This window comes from Gekko japonicus, unplaced genomic scaffold (genome assembly GCF_001447785.1).
Source record: "Gekko japonicus isolate JY-2015 unplaced genomic scaffold, Gekko_japonicus_V1.1 scaffold69, whole genome shotgun sequence".
NCBI classification, from domain to species: Eukaryota; Metazoa; Chordata; class Lepidosauria; order Squamata; family Gekkonidae; genus Gekko; species Gekko japonicus.
The window spans coordinates 1,530,921-1,551,186 of NW_015175972.1; the positions used below are offsets into that span (position 1 = coordinate 1,530,921).

Here is a 20,266-nt window from a genome sequence, read left to right on the forward strand (position 1 = left end):
ATTCTACCCCAAGGCCTGTGTTCTTGTTTTTTGCCAGTGGAGGGCTAATAGCAGCTTTGGAGGAGGACCAGTTTAGATCAGGGAAATACTGGGAGGGAAGGGGATAAACTCTCCTGGTTCCCTGATGAGATTTGTCCCCTTGTCCCCCCATATACATGTTAAAAGTTTTTTGGCTGTTTTTTAAAAATTGGCTCTACTCTGTCATGTGTGGCTTTGCCGTTAAGTGTTCTGGTAATACTGTTCCATTTGGAGGAGGAAAGGACTGTAACCTTCTGTGGCGGAAAACACAATAACATTGTAGAAGACAGTCGTCTAAAAGCCTTTCTGAGGAATAGTGAAATCTCACTGTGAAGAAACTGACCATTCTGTCCTGCACCATGCTGAGAACAGTCAAAAGCAAACACCACAATTCACTGTTGACTTTCCTATTTCCTCTGTGCTTGGATTTTTTTGCAGGCCTTCTCCCCACTTTTTCTGCTTGTCTTTCTGATGACCTCGGCCTTTACAGGGGAAGTCTGGCTTTTCCCAACCTCTTAATTGCTCTCCTAAGTTTAAAGATGGTGCATGTTCATTTCCGTGGGCCCCCAGGAAACCCCAATTATTTCATTAGGTTATCTTGTGCCACAGCCACACAGCTTGAGCAATTAAGCTCATAATTCGTCTTAATGACCATCTGGGAGTGTACACTTGGACTGTATCCATGGCTGGATATTCCCCGTCCATGCTAATAACTCTTAATGGTGGCTATTATGTTTTCAGTGGTGTATATGTTCTGTTTCCTGGGCCATTGGAAGACTCTGGGCAGAAATGCCTTGTGAAGCCCTTGCTTTGTTGCTGTCACTCCTTTGTCCCTGATTAAAGTAGGTTTTTAGGCAATTGAAAGCTACATTGTAGGATTTTTGCCATCCCATGTTGAAATGTGTCTTCAACATATGGGGTTGAAACTTACAGAATTTTTCGAGATTCTAATTTTGCATTAAATTGAACATACAAAATAATTTTGGATGTCTAAGGCTAAAGTTCTTCATAGAGACTAGGAGAAGTGTTGTTGTTCAGTCGCACAGTTGAGTCCGACTCTTTGCGACCCCATGGACCACATCATGCCAGGCCCTCCTGTCTTCCATCGTGCTCCGGAAAAGAGTATTAGGAGAAGTACTACAAGATAAGTTGCTGTGAATATTTTGGAGAGTACTATCCCGACAGTGGCTGTGTTATATCACCTCCGTCCAGTTCTGTCCATTCATAGGGAAAACTCCTATACAACGGGATCTAAATGAAACTGATGCTATGGCCTGATTCGTCAGGAGCCTGTCAACTGTTCTCCTTGTTTCAAAGGATGCTAATTGATTTATGCCAGTGGTAGCATTATAATTTTCAGGATAGTTAACTGTCTCACATCTTGCACAAGTTATCAAAAGGTGAGACAGGATCATGCAAATGATATGTCCAGAATCTGTTTTTAGAACATGTTCTTGCTTTCGTAGTCCTTCATCAAGAGTGTATCACAGTGGACCCCCTGTGTTTTAGCCTGTGCCCAGGGACTGAAGTGCCAGATCAACATTTTCATGAAATCCTCCAAGGGCCTAAAGAGGAAGGTGAGGGCAGGAAGCTCTTCTTCACAGAGATTTGAACAGAAAGCAGCAAGTGCTTTTGGCTTCAGAGACAGAGAAGAAGACAGAGGGTAACTTCTGTCTGAGAGACACAGAGGGGGAAAGGTGATAAGGCTGCCCATAAATAGCTTTATCCGGTTTGAAAGCTTTCATTCAAGCTTAAAGTTCAATTGTGTTTCAACACAAAACAGGCACCAGTTTGTTTCTAGGGCACGATCTCCTTCCCTAATGATAACCATTAGAGAATTGGGTGGATTTGTTCAGACTGCACAGGGATGGCTTATTTGCCTGAAGGTAGAGTTCAGCTTCCAGTGTTTGGGGGAAATACCAGACCCTTGCCCTCCTACACCACCTTAGCGGGATATTCATACTGTTCCACAGCCGATTAGTAGAAACATGGAGGATCCAACTGGCTCCCCAGGTATCCCTCTGACCTAATTTGAGGAAGTCAGCAGCAACAGAGTCGAGAGAAGCTGCTTGTGCAAATAATACATGCTAATAGGGCAATAGACTTGTCCTACTTTTTCCCCTCTTGAGCGACATAACTGTGCAAGGAGCCATTTTAGAAAGCCCTTGAGAACATATGTGCCAGCCTATGGGAAAGAGGAAAGGTGCTGGCTCTCCAATGAGGCCAGCCACTGCGGTTGTGTTAGGTGGTAGATTTCAGGGCTGGCAATGTGCCACCAGCCTGCGTTTTCCACAGTGGCTCCCCCCCCCCCCCCCCCCCTGTTTTTTCCCAGGGGGCCCCCCCCCCCCCCGGTCTCTGCTGCCTTTGCCTGGGAGTTAGCGCAGCTATCCCTTGCCTCCTGTACGCCTCTTTGATAACAGCTTGGCCCTTCCAGCAAGCCACCAGAAGTGGTGGCCAAACTTGCACGAGAGGAAGAAATCTAACAAGAGATCACAAAACCCTACAGGGTGTGTGAGCATGCCATGCTGTTGGAGAGGGCAAAGAGGAGTTGCTTCTCTAGGCACCATCACGTGTAGGCAGAAGTGTAGTGGAGCTGGTCATGGATGGGATGACGTGAAGCCGGGGTGTGGCTGGCCTTGGGCAGTGCTATGGATTGAGCTGGTATTGGGAGCAGTTGTTAAGCTGGAGAGAGAAAGGGAAAGGAAAAAGAGAGAGCAAATGCACTGGGGGAGGGGGAATAAAGGGGTCTGGACAGTGGTGATTAGGTGAGAAGCAGGAGGTTGTGGAGGGGTGTCTACGTATCTGAAAGGCTGAGAGCCACTACAGAGCATGCTGTGTGCTTTATAAGGCTGACAAATGTTGTAATACCCAAATGCAGACTCTCAAAAAATGCTACTAAGTTTTGGTAGATTGTAATATTTGTAGGTTAGTCTTGTAGGCTGATTGCATGGGTAGTCTTATGTATGAGCAGTTTCTAGAAATGTGTGTAGATTCTCCTCATATGATTGGCCAGATCCATCTAAGTTTTGGCTCTTGTGGACCTGTTTTTGATAGTCTCCATGTGTGGCTGTAATTCTAATTGGCTCCCAAGCTCAAAGACTTGAAGATACATCTACACTTGGCCAATTAATACAAATTCCAGATGTCAAAAGATTTTCATACTCTGAATATGGTGATAGATTCAGGTGAGTAGCTGTGTTAGTCTGAAGCCACTGGACTCTTAACTTTCTTCTGAGTATGGCGATGTTACTTTTTGTGCTAGCGCCTTACGTCCTTTTGGTTCTTCATTATTTTATGTTTGAAATGTATATATCAAGATGTATCCATAAAAGCAATAATAGAATATCATTTTAGAGGAAATACTGCTAGGAGAATGGCACATCTGAAAACCGGGAAGGGAGAAGAGATGTGCGTAAGGAGATGTGTGTTCCCCTCCATACATCTTGAATTTCCTTTATGCTTGAGAATAATGAATAGTCTTTCTCCCGAGTATGATCGTTGTGTGTGTGTGTGTCTGTGTTTCTTAAGTTTTCTTTAAGAGTTTCCAAAATAGACTATTATACATTTGCACCTGGTAACGCTATTCCATTCAGTAGTTTCAGTGAGTCAGGATGAATTATCAAGGCATGATACACTCTTGTAGATGTCTTGGGATGTGTCATCCAACCCTTCTGTGTAGTAAAAAGATTTTCCCAAAAGTCACAGAGAAGCAAATGGCTCAAGATTTCTTTGTTTCACTATATGTGTGCGGCAGTCTTTAGAATAATAACAAAAACCTCCAGGAAGCCTGTTTGGGGTGTGTGTGTGTGTTCTGGTTAGCTTCTCACTGATTTGCTCACTTTTATACAGTGAAACTCCTTTATTATGTATCCAAATAATGTGATTTGCAAATTTCTAGTTCATGTTTGAATTGGCAGAGTTAACATGACTTTGTTCCTCCGTTCCATCTGTTCAAATATTTGGGTTTATTTGAAGTTTTGCCTTAAGTCTGAATTTGCTTGACAGCTGCAAACATTCCTGTAGCTCTTACACCACTCCTATATCCCCTTTAAAATTCTTCCACAATTTTAATTAATTTCCATGTGATATAATTTCTTCCTCCACTATCCCACATGAAAATTAGTGCATCAAAATCACAGGTGCCTCCAAATCGTAATGCTAAACATGTCGCCGTCCTGGAAAAGTCTAGGGAATCTCTCTTTGCTATACTCATTTTTATGTAGGGTGTGGTGATGATGGGTAGCATTAAGGCAGCAGAGGGGGGCTCAGTGGTTATATTGCCCACTGCCTAATTTCAATCCCTCTGCCCACTCAAGTTTAAATATAGGAGAACACATATTTAAATCTCTGCTGGGTGACCTCGGGGAAAGGGATGGTTTCTGTTCTAGCACTCACAGCTTCCAGAAACTGTTTTTGTTTTTTTTTAAAAAATAAAAATATCCATAGGAATATTTCTGTGACTATGCTTCTAATATGGGACTTTGTCCCCTATAGGCAATGGTTAGCAATTTTACCACAGAAAGTGATTATCAAACATTCCATGGTGACAGCTACATGGAGCTCCATTTTTGAGAAAGATCCAACATCTGTTTGATTTTCAGCCTGCCATTTCATTGGTGGATATGGATAATCAAATATACAGATGTGGAGGAAGGTCAAACTGGGAATTCGACTTAAAGTTTTCATCTGCACTTTTTTATTGGATTGGGGACTGTTGGGGATTGAGTCCAGTTGAAGCCAATGATAGTCTGTGTATGTTGGATTTCGTTAGAGGTGTGCGTGTGTTGGAAGTGGCAAGTGCTAGGAAGTCAGGATTCTATTTTCTTTCTTCGCTCCATCTTCATTTCACTTCTTGTATTTATGCTTGCCTCTCATAGTGAGGGTTCCTCTCTATTCCTTTCCAGCCTGTTGGTGGTAGAGTAGAGTACTGGTAAAGGAGTTTTGAGCACTCATGCATTCATAATGATGGCAAACCAAGAAACATTGCATTTTCAACTACCTTTTTCCTTTAAAAGGTAGCTACCACCTTCCATTGCCGTTAGCCCACCTTGAAGCCATTGGAAGAGAGACAGGGAAGAAGAAACGTTAAAAGTACAAAGGAAAAGAAGGAGGGAATGTGAACGGGGTGGAAGGGGACAGAGGGGAACTTCAAAAAGGGACCATGAAGGCATGTGAAATAGGTCAGTAGCAGGACGTTGAGGAAGCAAGCAGGTGCTAGGAGTCATATAGGATGGTGCTCCTGGGCACCATGTTGGAGTTCAGTTGCACAGAGAATCGTAGACAGGGGAGACTTTGAATGGGTTCCAAATTTGCAGTCTGTGATTCTTCATAGGCCCCTGGTTAGGTTTGTACTAAAAGTTACATATGAGGAGGAATAAGAGGAAGTAGTCAATATGTCTCAATACCAAGACACTTCCTTTAGAAGTCCTACGGTATTTCTGCTTTATGTATTCAGAGTCTGAGCAAAATCCACCTTTGTAAAGCCCAGAGGGTACGCTGGCTTTCCAGCATATTCCTTTGCAACACAATGTTTTCCATTCAACATAAAGTCAGATCAAAGGGAAATGAAAAGTTGCTGCTTTTCCTTTTCTTTCTTTAAAGCCCGCCGCGTCCAGAGACTTAAGATATTTGCAACTAAAGTGCGTTTTTCCCTCTCTCCTTAGAGAGTTACCGTTCTGACATTTACGTTCTGCATTCTTCATGAAGGAGCCCATCAATTACAAAGTCTTTTCTGCTATTTTTTAAAAGCAGAAACAGTAGGAATGGTACATTTAAAAATATTTGGGATTTTTCAGCAGGACCCTTGTTTTGATCTTGAGATCTTAATAGGGCCATTGTTGCAGAAAGCAGGGAAGCCTTTTTATGGCGCGCGTGTGTGTGTGTATCTCTTTCAAAAGAACCGATTTTACAAGAGAAGGCTTAAAAAGATTAAATTTGTTCAAGCTGGGGAACAAATGGCCAAAGAGCTCCAATTCTAAGATGAGCTCCAATTCTAAGATGGTCAGGTTTGTTATGTGATTTAAAAAGAAACACTGGTACTCAAAGTGCTAAAGAGCAACATTTTCTAGTTGTGCAATACAGTCAGCTCCACGTTGTCATGCACAGGTATCCAAGAAAACATTCAGCAGAGTATGCTATTTTATTTTGGATTTAATTGATTCAGGATACTTTTTGTTTTGCTGCTTCCGGTTCTACCTTCTCCTGAGGATCTTTGCCATTGTACGGATGGTTGGTTGTACTGATGGCTGGGTAGTGATTACTTGCAGGCTGCTTTGTCCTTTGGTAGAGAGCAGTTTATTGACCATGATTTTATGCCCCCGGGAATTCAGGTATCCAATTGACTCCTTCAGTCTTGGAAGGCAGACTGGTCTGTCTGGTTGCCATTGTAACAGGGAGCATAGTGAGTCAGGATTATTTCTATCCTTCTAGTTCTGGTTACTGTTTTGGTTCCACAGAATAAAGAATGTGGAATACATAAAATGATGCCTTCTCTTGCTGTTGCCGACCATGGGGAAAAAACCCCATGAACTTGCATGGGCTTCAGGATCGCAGCCAACACCTGTATTCCAGAAAGTCCTACTTGAGTTTTTTTCCTCGTTTTACTGTAGCAAGACTCATGCAAAAGCCTAGCATACTGAAGAGTAATGATTCATTTCATTATTGCTGATGATCTCTTTTTAAAGGATTAGCCAGTTCACAGAGGAGAAGTCTTTCAATGGCTGTTAACCATTGCAGCTAAATGAAATCTCCATGTTCACAGTCAGTCTCTGAACGAACATGTTCATCCCATCAGTTGCCCAGGACCAAAAAGTACATAGCTGCTACCTTCTGGGCTCTGCTGGTGAACTTTCAGAGGCATCTGGATGAAAGCTGTTAAACAGAATTCTGAGCTCGGTATGCAGTTCATACAGTCTGAGGAACACAGGTAAACAGCAGCAGTGCTTGTCTGATGATGTATAGTGTAGTGGTTAGAGTGCTGGAATAGGCCTGAGGAAAGTTGGTTTCAAATCCCCAAGCACAAAAAAACACTGAATAACCCTGGGCTCATTATTCTCTCTCTGCCTACCCTACCTCATATGTTTGTTGTATGGGTGAAATGGGAGAGATGGATATGAACCTGAGCTCCTTAGAGCAACAGTGGGATGAAAGTTGTGATAGGTAAATTTTACACTCAGATAATCTCTGAATGGACAGAGAAACCATTCGTAATGCTCAGTAGCATTCAGATGAACCCTTGCAAGAACCAGTACTCTGTTCTTTCAAGTACATAGTAGGTATCCTTGCCCAGAATATTAGCCGTGATTGACAGTGAAGCCTCTTGATGTGATGTCAGAATTACTGCTGAGGAAAATCCCCCCACCGCTCTCAACATACTCTGCAGTGAAGTCCACATGATTCCTTGCTTTAGTTCAGGGGTCATTTCGTAGAAAAAGAGCTGCAGGAGCTCATTAGCGTAACTTATTAGCATATGCCACACACCCTGACATCACCGGAAGTGTGCGCCAGCCCCTCTGACAGGCAGAAGCACCTGGGATCCATTCTTTCCCCCCACTCCCTTCCCTTTGCCTCCAAGTCAGGCGAAGGAAAAGGGGAGGGGGAAGAATCTCGGGCGCTTTTGCCTGACAGAGGTGCTCGCGTGCCCACAGCCAGCCTGGGTGAATTATAGAATCATAGACTCGACTCATAGAGTGGGAAGGGACCTCCAGGGTCATCTAGTTCAACCCCCTGCACAATGCAGGAAATTCACCAATACCCCACACACAACCCAGTGACCCCTGTTCCACGCCCAGAATATGATTAAAAAAACACCCTCCAGGATCACTGGGGGCCAAACTGGCCTGGAGAAAAATTGCTTCCTGACCCCAAAGTGGCGATCAGCATTTCCCTGGGCGTGTAAGAAAGGGCCACAGTTTAATCTCTCAATTTAATCTGCCCTGATTGCTGCTGCAATTTTATTCTGGGAATTGATTCAGTTGCATTCCACAGAGCTTCTTACAGAAGCCAAATTTTTGGTGCTCTGGATTAGTTTTGCAAACACAGTCCTCAAAGAGAGAAGAAATCTTTAATTCAAATTAGCCAGACACTGGCCTTCCTCCACATCCTTTATGATTGCTGGGGGTATCTGAGGTCACCAAGGCATGATCCAGACCTCATTTTATGCCTGTATCACAGCAGGATGGATTAATGAAGTAATAATGTTATCCTTAGTTCTTATAGCTATTACGAATTCTGAGTGGGGAGCTTCTAAACCAAGCAGCAGTAATTAGAATATTTTATCAGCAAAGGAAGCTTTTAAATAGGCAATTTACTGACATATGTGTTTTTTTATGGGAGCTCTGGAGCCCTGCTGACCACCTGGGAATCCTCTCCTCTGTTTCGTCTACCTTTGTAAAAAGGAAAAGAAACCATAAACATTTCCTTTCTTTTGAAATGGATGGATCAGGCAGAGGGCACAGAAATAAATTAAACTACCACTCCAGTTGTGTCACCGCAGGGACACATGGGCCCCAGCCCATCAGCCTTCACCTGTGGAATGGGATAAGGCCACTACCTACAAAAGCCGGGCAATAGCTGTTTTTTTTTTTTTTTTTAAAGAAATGCTTTAGTTGGAAGGTGAAAATGCAAAGCACATGTCTTTATATTATATTGCACTGTATCATATAGTTCCTGTCAAGAAGAATTAGAGGCAGAGGGTCCCTGTGCAATAACCAGGAGCCAATCCCATGCAAGGCTACCAGATGACTGTACAGATTGTGCATAGCTGGGTTGTCATTTTCCAAATGTTTTCACAAATGCAGGCACTCAAGTCATGATCACTCAAGCAAAGCTCTGATATTCACAAGAGCTTCAATTAAAATGCAGCATCTCTGTCCATTATCCCTCCCTGGTGTACAAAGCAAGAATGTTGTACTTACCCCTGTACAAGAACAATGTTATTTTTGGATAGATATACCAAATATCTCCAAAAGAAGAAAGTAGTAATTTGATGGTACAGCCAGAAGATAGCTTTGTTGTAACACTGAGGTCCATCTATTTGATTGCTTCTCACTATCATCCTTCTGTCTTTTAATGTTATAAAATTATGATTGGGGAGCCTGCAAAGACTGGGGGGGTCACTTATGGGGAGGTCACTTAATCCATTCTCTGGTAGGAATGTCAAATTTAGGAGGTGACAAAGATTTGGGAATGCCAAATAGTATCTCTTCCTGGAGAGGATAAGAAGAGAAGGGCTGACCCACAGGTGGTAGGCAAACAGAGGAGTTAAAATTCCTGGACATGACAGGGACAAGGGTCTTAGCTGTTGATTTCATCTGTAGGAAGGAACTCTCACACCTGGGCGCCATTTTAATGGCTGCCCTTGCCACGTAGAGCTAACAAAAGGCAAGTAGCCCAGACAAAGGCTCCAAGGTAATGGAAAGTTTTTAGAATTCTGTGGCTTTTAAGCTTAAAGAGCCTCCCTTAGAATAAGACCACTAGGCATGTGTATGGCTGAGAAACAGAGGACTGCATGTTGGCACCTTTTCTTTGCATTCCTTGCTTAATCCATTGCTGTGCAGAATATGTGTGCGGAATTTCCTTTTCAGTAAACTCTTTTCTATTTTAAATGATGGTAGTTGCTTTCTGTACCGCATAGACCTCCACCATTCAAACATGCTATCTAAAATGGGCATCGGAGGGAGGAAGGTGGTTGGTTGCTAGACGGTTATTTCCCCAAGGGTGCACAAGTGTGATAACCCATCCCTGCGGTAGCTAGTCATTGGGTAGTCAGAGATGTGGGAACTAAGTGGAGCCTTTAAACAGAAACATGATAGATAGGCTAGGAGTGCTGGGCCTTTTGGTGGGAATTTCCTAAATTGACGAGATGGTGGAAGAAGTGCAAGAAAATCCCTCCAATAGTCGGGAGGGATTTTGCCAGATGAATATTTGGGATGACTGCTGAGTGCCTTGATGCCTCAGAGGACAGAAATAGAATGGGGCTTGTTGGTCAGAGGGCCATTCTGTGACATTAAGAGTTAGATATACAAGTTTGGACCTGTGATACTCCTGGGGGTCCCCCTCTTAGCCATGGCTTCTGTCACCCACCATTGCTTCCTCTGCTGGGGGTTATGCCCCCATCTCCTCTGCTGTTGGTGAATTCTTGCCCCCCCCCATCTCCATTGTTGCCAGGGAGGCTGATACAGCTCCCAGCCTTTGCCACTGACCCTGGGTCTGCTGTGACTCCTGCCCCCTGCCACCATATTTTTAAAATGTTTTCAGATTTTTCTGTAAACCTGCAGAGCTCCCCAGAATTTGCAGAACTATCTTTTAAAAAGTCATTGTGAGTACAATTTGCGAATTTACGTGTCTGCAGATTGGCTCACACTTGACTATTAGAATGCAAGATTTATTCTGTGGAGCTGCCCAGTTATTGAAGAAGAATGGAGGTTGTTGGGGTGGATAGGTAGACTGAACTTCGGCTATGAGCAAGGGATATTTTTACATATTGTGAGTCACATGAGCATGATGTGCTGTGTCTGCTCTCCACATAAAGACAGGTGCTTTCAAATAAGTACAACTCTGCAATGGTCATGGTTTGGTTGGGACCCTGTGCATTGGGTCATTGCTAAGTAATCCTTGGGATTCAAACCAGAGTTTTCCTCCAGATACAAAAAAGGATATTGCATTCACTTTGCCCCAGCCCCTCTAATCACTGTTCACCTCTTAATGGCAGCTACCAAAGAGAAGAGAAGGAGTTAGCTGGGGACCTAACTGCATATTACAGTACATTCCTAGGTTGGGTTGACATATATCATTTGGAAGTGCCATAACTGAAGGCATGCAGTAGCCCAGTTAAGATTGGGAATGTGGTGTACAGAGAGGAGGCATAAGTGAAACAAGTCCTTGGGCCATGAGAAGCTCTGATACTGAAGTCCAAGTCCTATGAGGAAAGGTTGAAGGAGCTGGGTATCTTTAGCCTGGAGAGGAGAAGACTTAAGGCCGTGGTCACATGGTCATTTTGATCGGGTTTCACCGCTGTTCCCTCTCGCATTTAAAATTGCTGATCAGACGCCCAAATCTGTCTCCTGCACCGAAGTGGGCTCACTCGCGCGATCCACCCAGTTCCCTAGTGAGTTTCCTGACACTGGGAAAATCAAGTACTTTCCGGGTATTTGCGCTTTGAATCTGCGATTTCGCCGATCTGGACAGCCATCTCTCGCAGTGATTGTGATTAGGCCATCTGACCATCCTTTGCACGATGAGGGTTCCCCCCCCCACTTCCGCCTTTGTGCACATGAGCAATCCTGCACTGAATGGCTGTCACTCTTCTATAGGGAGACAACACTACATTTCAGATTGTTACACACACTCTCCACATGCACACACCGTCTATGCAGGATCATGTGCTCATCTACCCAACTTCAAGTAGGCAAAATCAACAACTGCCCATACATGTACATCCTCTGTTGTGCCTTCTGGAATCGTCTGCCTGAGGAGTTTAGGAAGGCTCCCACTCGCCTGGCTTTCTGTCAACTGTGCAAAATGGGATTATTCAGGGGGTCTTATTTGCACAGGTAATAGGGCTGCACTGTATGTCATAAAATGTTTGAGAAAGATGCTGTGGTAAAGGGACAGACTGTGGCCTAGACTACTATGTATGGTACATACTGTCTGTTGCTCTAAGTGTGATCCTGCTATGCAGTTTCTCCATCAATTTCAGCTTGGTTTCAGCTGTTTCAGATTTCTGCAATCCAAGCCCTGTTGTGCTGTTTACTAGATGCCCCATTCCTGTTAATTTAATTGTCTCACGCTGTGTGATTGGCCAGTGAAAAAGGTGGTCCGTAAATGACAAAAAATAAATAATAAATAAGAACAGGTATCAGCTGAGAGATGCTGATAGAAAAATAGAACTTTACTACAGCCTAGGCACAGGTTACTCAGGGCTTTGAGTTTAAAATCAAGCTCCTAATGTTTAATCTATCACAATAAAAGTGGTCAACAGCAAGAGAAGGAGTGTGTGTGTGTGTGTGTGTGTGTGTAAATGCTATCAAGTTACTTCCAACTTCTGCTGACCCTATGAATTAATGACCTCCAGTATGTCCTGTCCTGTCGTTAGCAGCCTAGTTCAGGTCTTGCAGGCTGTGGCTTCCTCTATTGAGTCAGTCCATCGCATGTGGGATCTTACTCTTTTCCTGCTGCCTACTCTCTTTTCCAGTGAATTTTTGCCTTCTCATAATGTGACCAAAGTACAATAGTACCTGGCCCCACTGGTGGACCTCCTGATGGCACCTGGTATTTCTGGCCACTGTGTGACACAGAGTGTTGGACTGGATGGGCCTTTGGCCTGATCCAACATTGGCGTCTCTTATGTTCTTATGTAATAGCCTCAGTTTGGTCATTTTAGCTTCCAGGGTGAGTTCAGGCTGGATTTAATAGTGTCCACAGTGCTTGTAGAACTTCGCTCCAACAGCACATTTCAAATGAATCAACTCTCTTCCTGTCAGTGTAGGGTTGGAATAATATGGATAAATTTGCTGCAGGGGCATGAGGCAGACTAGCCCTTATCTTAGTGGGAATGACATGCATAGGACAGGCCTGCAAAAGTAAGATTGGAGAGGGAGTCCCATTTTGATCCAGGTGCGAAAAAGTGAATGAAGAAATATTCATTGGTAGATTCATCTCACCAACTTCAGAAAGTTTTTTGCAGATAGTGTCAAGCAGACATCAGCCACCCCCATCTTCGTAGTCCGGATGTCTAACTTTTATTGATCCTTCTATGGTGTACTCAGTCCCCATCTTGGGTATTTTCCTGCTGCCCCTTGTCAAAAGCATCGGGGCATTTTTAAAAGACTGCGTTTTGACATAACATCAAAACGATCCTGAAGTCAGTCTTGAAGGCAGAAATCACCTGCAGTTTCCTTCACTTCATACACATACAAATGTGCCTTTTTCTCACAGTCTGTGATGTTCCCATGGGGCTCGATGGATCAACACTGTCAAGCCAAGAAGCAGTTGGACCACACCAAGCTAAAAATAAAAAGACAATGAAGCGGCACATACAGGCTCTGCAGCTGACAGTGGAATGGATTCTCAGAAGACCTTCAGGCATGGAGTATTGACTTACTCAGCGTGTATTAGCCCTCCTCCATTATTTTTGGCAGCAGGCTAAGGCATCAGTTCCAAGTTTCCTGCTGCAACTACTCAATCTGGAGAGCCTTTTATTCACTCACCTAGCCTGGGGAATGTGTAGATTTCAGACACAGATTCACACTCTCCCCAATCCTTCGCAGGTGAAAATTGGGATATTCCTTTGAGCACATATGTAGCAGTCCATTTGGGATGGTCTGAGCTCATCTAGCAATGTGACTTGGGTCTGGTTGACTTTCTGCAGCTTTTCAAAATGCATAAGTAGTGTATGCACAATATTCTAGATGGAATGAGGAAGAGGAAATGAGGGCTCATAGAATATCTTTTTCTTTGTAAAGAAAATGTAATCAAATGAGATGGCATTATTACCCATTCAAATCAAACACATTTTGATGTGCAAAAGACCAAATACATTAAAACCGGGCAGTAAAGGAGTAAAGCATACCAAGAAAGACAAGAAGGGCAAAATGAAAACCTCATTTTGTTTTTGAGAATTATATTTGACAATTTGTAATTAGCATATCCAACAAATACACAACATGAAACATACTGCAAAAAATAACCTAACAAACAACAAAGACAATTGAAACAGAAGACAAATGAGCAATACCAAACATCAGGTCTTGCAACCTATAAACATCCTTAATATTGCATTTTAGTTAAGTACTTCCAATTTTTTTGGAACCACTCCCATCTGCATCAAATAGTTCAATATTATTGGCCACACTTCTACAAAATTTGAGGAAGGAGGATTATTTTCAAACTGATTCATCTTACACGTAATTCTTTCCATTATGTATATAGCCCATACCTTACGTTGCCATACATGAAGCGTAGGTACATTTGGGCATTTTAAGTTAGCAGCTATAGATGTTTTGGCAGCTATTAGAAGGTATGAGATCAGCTCTTTCCTAATATTTGGGACTGTCCTATCCTTTCAATAATTAAGAAACTATCTCTAGTATGAATGAGACAACCTCCCCCATTATGAGGAATATTTAGTCCAAAATTGTCTTCCAAAATTGTTTAATTTTCTCACACTGCCACCAACAATGTGCATATGACCCCACCTGTCTACACCCCTTCCAGCAGAGAGGTGAGTACACTGTAAAAACTCATGCAAACTGCCATGGTGTTTGATAACGAGACAAAATCTTAAATGATTGTACTCATACACTTATTATCTGGGAAGAAAAAGTATTTGAATTCCAGATTTGTGACCATGCATTCTCTGAGAGCATCATCTCATCATCTGACTCCCACCATTTCGGGTATGACATAGGATCCCTTATTGTCTGTTTTTATTAAAACCGGATACATTTTAGAAATCAGGCCACAGTTACTAGTAATATAATTCTGAAATATATATTCAAGCTCTGTTAAGGGGATAGACAAAATTTGGCCGCATCCCGTCTATCACAGAGGTTTTGCAATTGCAAATAGAGGAACCATAGTATTGGTTCCCCAACTTTGTCCTCCACTTTCACTTTATCAAGAATACCCTGTCTTGAAGCAAGATCTACCAGCCTTGTAACATTAGCCTGTTTCCATGAATTAAAAAAAGTTGTTGTCTGTTCCTGGCATAAACCAGTCCTGGTTCAGGAATGATGTGAAACGTGATACCGGTGGTAACATTTTTTTTTCCTCCTAGAATCCCAAATGTGCAAAACAGCTAGTAGGAATTGATCATTCGCGGTCCTCTTGGCCCTGAAGTTACCTTTATTCCACATTGTTTCGGGTATAGATCTTGGGAAAGTATATTCTGATTGTTAGGGCCGGCCCGTTATTGTTAAATTTTGGACTGTCGCCTTGTGCGACAGCTCAACAAGGGCGCCATCCTGGCTGACCTCGTCCCCTACGCGCTCCGCACAGGAAGCCTCCCTTGCCGGCTTCTTTCTCCATCCCCGGTAAGAGACTCCCCTCTTTGCAGCCCCCCAGACAGAAAGAGAAGGAGGCAGGGGGGGACAGGCGCGGGGAACAGCTTGGACGACAAGAAAGTGCCGCTCACCCTCTGCCACCCCTGCAGTCTCTTTGGAGCTCCTTTTGCAGTTGGCACAGGCCCCCTCGGCCTGCCCGCTGCAGCTCTGGCACCCGCCCCCGGCCCACCCCACATGGGGGGCACCAGAATGTATCCTTGCCTAGTGGGCGAAAAAAACCTGGTGCCGTCACTGCTGATTCTATTGACACCCAATCTAAAGGACCCTCAGTCCTAAGCATTGTTAGAACATTGGTCAACATTATAGCTTTGTAATAAATATTCAAGTCTGGAAAAACTATCCCCCCCCACCCCGTTTAGCAGGTTTCATTTTTAAAGAGGGAAAACAATGGTGGTAACACCCTCAAATAGTTGCAGTCGTAGGGAGTGTCTGTGATACAGGGGCAGAGCACATGCTTTGCAAGCAGAAGGCCCCAGGTTCAATCACTGGTCCAGCTAGGAGGAGGAGGTGTTGAGAAAGCCCTTTCTGTGCTTGAGGCCCTGGAGGGTGCTTCCGTTCATGATAAACAGCCCTGGGCTAGATGGATCAATAGTGTGACTCGCTGTAAGCAGCTTCATATGTTCAACACAGAGGGTAATTTCTACTGTCTGTTCTTGGACTGAATGCCATTTCAAGCTGTTAAGAGAAATGCATTATAAAGAAGCTAAACCTACAACCTTCTCACATGCCTGTTGCTTCTTGGAGTGGCATTCAGACCCAGACTGGGAGCCAGTAAAATTGGTAAAACACTGGTCTTTCATTTCAGGATTTCCAAGGGCAAAGATTAAAGGTTTTTTAATATGACGCTTGAGATCTCTTATTTAAAAAACATTAAACCCCTTTTAATTTCTATCCTTTCCTGCTAACCCTGACTTCCTTCTCTTTGCAGAGATGTATGCACCCCACAGGAGGATTTCTCCTTTTCCAATAGCTGTACTACAGACAGTGTTTCTGGAAAGGAACTTGGGGGAGGGGGCTTTCAAGCAGTTTCTCTTTGTTAATTGATTAAGAGCGGACCCTTTCTCCAAAGTACTGAAGGTGGTGTATGTTGGTGTTCTCCCTTCCATATAAAAGCATATTATCCTCTCAGCTCTCAGAGACTGATGGATGGCAATTGGCCAGAGGAACCTAGTGCACTTCATAGCTGAGCAGGACTTTGAACTAGGGGCTCTCCACTCTCAGGCTGACAGGCTGACCACTACATTACCCTATGCAAAAGCAGTTTCATGCATATTACAAACACTGCCCTGAGCAGTGAAAACACAATTCAACAGGGATCAAAGGTAACAGAAGTGTTTTGATCTCAATAGCCATCTCGCTGGGTTCATCTCCCACTCAGCCGCACATGATTGCGGGCTAGGGGGTTACATTTGGCAAGCAAGCAGCTCATGTCATTGCTGGTTCTGCACAAGAACCAGATTTAAAGGGGGGGGGGGAGAAATACATATGTTTAAAAACCATAAATTGGGTCTTTACCAAGGTGGTGAGAACTTGGAATAATGATAAAAATTGGTGACTGTCATGGGCAAATAGTTACAGATTGAGGATATGGGACAGATTATTCTTGGGTCCAGTGTTTTCTCTAAGATGAGTTAGTGTGAGCTAGCTCACAGTTTTTTAGCCTCCGGCTCACACATTATTGTCTCAGATCAGGAAAAATGGCTCTAGAGCAAACTAATTTATGCAGTAGCCAAATGGCTCGCTCACAACTTTAATGCCAGTGGCTCACAAAGTAGAATTTTTGCTCACAAGACTCCACAGCTTAGAGGGCGCACTGCTTGGGTCCAAGGTGTAGTTTTCTTGCTGCATTTACTGGATGTGGAGAAGAATTCAGAAAGTTTAAAACTCATGTTACAGGGTTGTTTTTCTGAGTCTGACTGTGGGCAGGTGCACCCCTTTAATTTCACTCCACATTCTGAAATCTGCATGGTAATACGCCTCTGTCCTTCTGAGAATACATGAGAAGAAACATTCTTTCTTTTGCGATGTGATACCGGACCTCCTCTAAGGACGGTTCCGAATGCCCAACTCAGTCTTATGTACGACAGTGGGCGTGGCGTGAGTAATTTTCCCGTGTATCCAGAGGGCGGATTGGACAACGAACGCTCCTATTTCCCAGGAAGTGAGACAACACGCTAGGTTTAATGAATAAATGTTGCCTTTTACTAAGCAGTTCTCAAGCATACGAAAAACAGATACACTCTCAGATTCACACAAGCTCCTTAGTTACAATAGCAAATAGAAACAATCAGTTTGCAAAATAATAGATTCAACAGACAGTGGGATAACACAGAAGGATATCGCTTATACTTATCTGAGGTTCCAGCGAGAAGAAATCTCCTCAGTGGAAAGAATGGGGCGGCTCAAGTATCAGCTGGTGGACTCTAAAACACACGGACTGGTCCAGCCAAGCCACGTGCGGGTTCTCTGGTCGCGACTCCAGAGAACACAGTAAGAATCACCTGCAGCACTTAAGTTGCAAGGTAAGGGAGAGATGGGTTAACCAGAGAAACAAAGGCTGTGTTTCTCTTTTTAAAAGCTTGTTTTTGGGCTTGGCTTAAGGCCAATAAACCCCTAGAAGACCGTCCCCTCCTCTATGCTATAGGTTAAGGGTTGTGACGTCCTAGTTGAGGGGAAGGGAGCAATATTCAAATGCTCTACCCTAACTTCAAAGAGAGCCATGTGGCCAGGTGTGAAACCGTTGTCTCCATTGGCAACCTTTGACTTGCAGAGATGTGCCTGGTCCAGAAGGCAATAAAGGATGTGTTCTTTGTGATGCCAAACCAGATAGGAGAATGGGTTACGTGGTTTCCCACAGATCAGCAATGGTGGGGAAACCTGTTGTTCTGCCAAGTTTCCAAACTGAGCAATAATGGCGTTTGTCTTCTTTGTCCAGAGGCACGCTGAGAATATGCAGGGAAGCACATGTTATGTAGTACGGGCAGTTCAAACCTTGCTCATGCAGAGGCATGAGATGCAGAACAGTCCAGTCAAACACACAGCAACCCCTTATCCCAAATGCACAGATGTACAGACATTTGACAAACCTAGCATCAGCACAGTACACACAATGCAATTACAAGCACACATGGTAACAGATGTGACGTGATGGGCTTGCTAACACAGAAACACCTAGCCCTACCTGTCCAGGGATGTTAAGCAGGATTGCAAGCCTGAAGGCTTTCAGGTTGTCATCTCTTTGCTGGTAACATTTTTCTCTTGGCTCTGTATGCTCATTGGCTACTCCTCCCATCACTAAATAGAGCCTCTGTGCTCAGAGGGTAGTACACCTTTGAATACCAACTTGCGGGGAGGAACAACAGAGGGAGGCTTCTGTGGACCCTCTGGAGCACCTGATTGTTCTCTGGGGGAGAGCTGGACTTAGATGGACCTGTCGTCTGATCTAGCAGAACTGTTCTTTATGAGGTTAGCAAACACTAATTTCCAGACAAACTTTCTATAAACGGCAGATTCCAAACAAGGGGAAGGGGGAGGAATTATATAATTTGGGTCTCTCCCTTCTCAGTCCCATATCATGTGACCAAGGTGAAGTTCTTCTGTGGTGATTGGTCTCTCATCCCCACCTGAAAGTCACCACCTGACTTCTACATGGGATGAACATGCATGTGTGAACCAATTCTTGCCCTGATTCAGTAACATTTGAATTTCATCGTATTTCCATAACTGCTCCATTAATAACTATGCTAAGGTGTCCCAGAAAGCAGTCTTGACTTTGTCTTCAGGGGTGAAGAGATTGTTTTTTAAAAGAAGCATTGGGATTACTTAGGTCCCTGCAGAATGCTTTAAGGTACACAAGATAAAAATGCTTTTTTTTGGGGGGGGGAGGGTGGTTGTTTGACACAGTAGTGCTGATAATGATTGCCAGCTGGATCCTTGCCCTGGCTCCTACCTAGTGGAACTCTCTGCCAAATAACATCGGGGCCCTGCAGGATCTCATGCAATTCCGCAGGGCCTGCAAGGCAGAGATGTTCTGCCAGGCATTTGGTTGAGGATAGCGACGGTTTATGTTAAGTTGCTCGCTTAACAAAGAAATCGGAGAGTGATTCAGCAAGAATACAACTTTATTCTTCAACTCGAACACAACCCCAACACGGATCAACATCTGATAGCCAGAACAGCTTTTACATTGCAGCTGTTCTGCTTTTAAACTCTCCCGGCTAATGTAGCCACGCCTACTGTACATTTACCAACCAATAAGGTTGTATGCATAAGGACCAATTGCGGACGTTCCCGCTCAGGGAGCTTGTTGATAGTGATTGGTTGGTTCTTCCTGGGCTATCAATGCGATTGGATGGATTTGGATCCTAGCCCAGGACGAAGCTTAACATTGTACTTCAATTAGATGATTCATGTATTGCAATGGCAGCTATTGAATACATTACCGTTTACATCATGGCTGGCACCCTTCCTGGATCTCTGCCCCCTGAAAGATCTAACACCACCACCCCCATACCCATGAGGCACCCACAGGCCAGAAATGGGAGGAAACAACAAAATTTCACCACTTGATTTTAATTAATTATATGTTTTGATCATTGTTTTTATGGTTTATATTCTAATTTTGCACATCGCCTAGAGCCTCACAATCGTGGGGATTAGGGGATTCAAAAATGTAATAAAATAAATATTCTGGAAGAGGAGCAGGGAAGGCTAGTTCCCCTGAGGAATTTTGCCTCACACTTCAAGAGCTGGAACTCTAGCAAGAGCAGATACACACTGGACTCTGAGGGGATTTCCCCCCCCCCCCACTGTTCCTTTAATTCAGCTTGCCAGTAGCTTCTGTTTCACAGAACAGCCAAGACAAGGTCTGGTGTGGAGCTGGCCTGTTTTAACAACAGCAGTGGGGGGAAAAGAAATGACAGATTGTTAGGTCTGGCCAGCCTCCTAGTGTGCGTTATAATTATTCTGCGCTCAGGCATGCATATAGAGGATTGTTCTGCAGGGTAAAAGTCACAGGATTGTTCTGCAGGGTAAACGGCCTTATCACCAGCTGTTCCTTGGACTTGGTCACCCCTTCTGTTGGCTCTTGCATGAGAGAGCCCTGAAGGTAGAACCCCGGATATCAGTAAAATGGTAGAATGCAACAATGGGGGGGGTGGGAACACGCATTGCCTTCGAAGGCACAA

General features: G+C 43.9%; 1 protein-coding gene across 3 annotated transcripts in view; it reads left to right on the forward strand.

The window, feature by feature from the left end:
* Nucleotides 1-20,266, forward strand: part of MGLL (monoglyceride lipase) — a 109,250-nt gene that overhangs the window by 24,890 nt on the left and 64,094 nt on the right. The gene's annotated exons all lie outside the window — the stretch shown is intronic.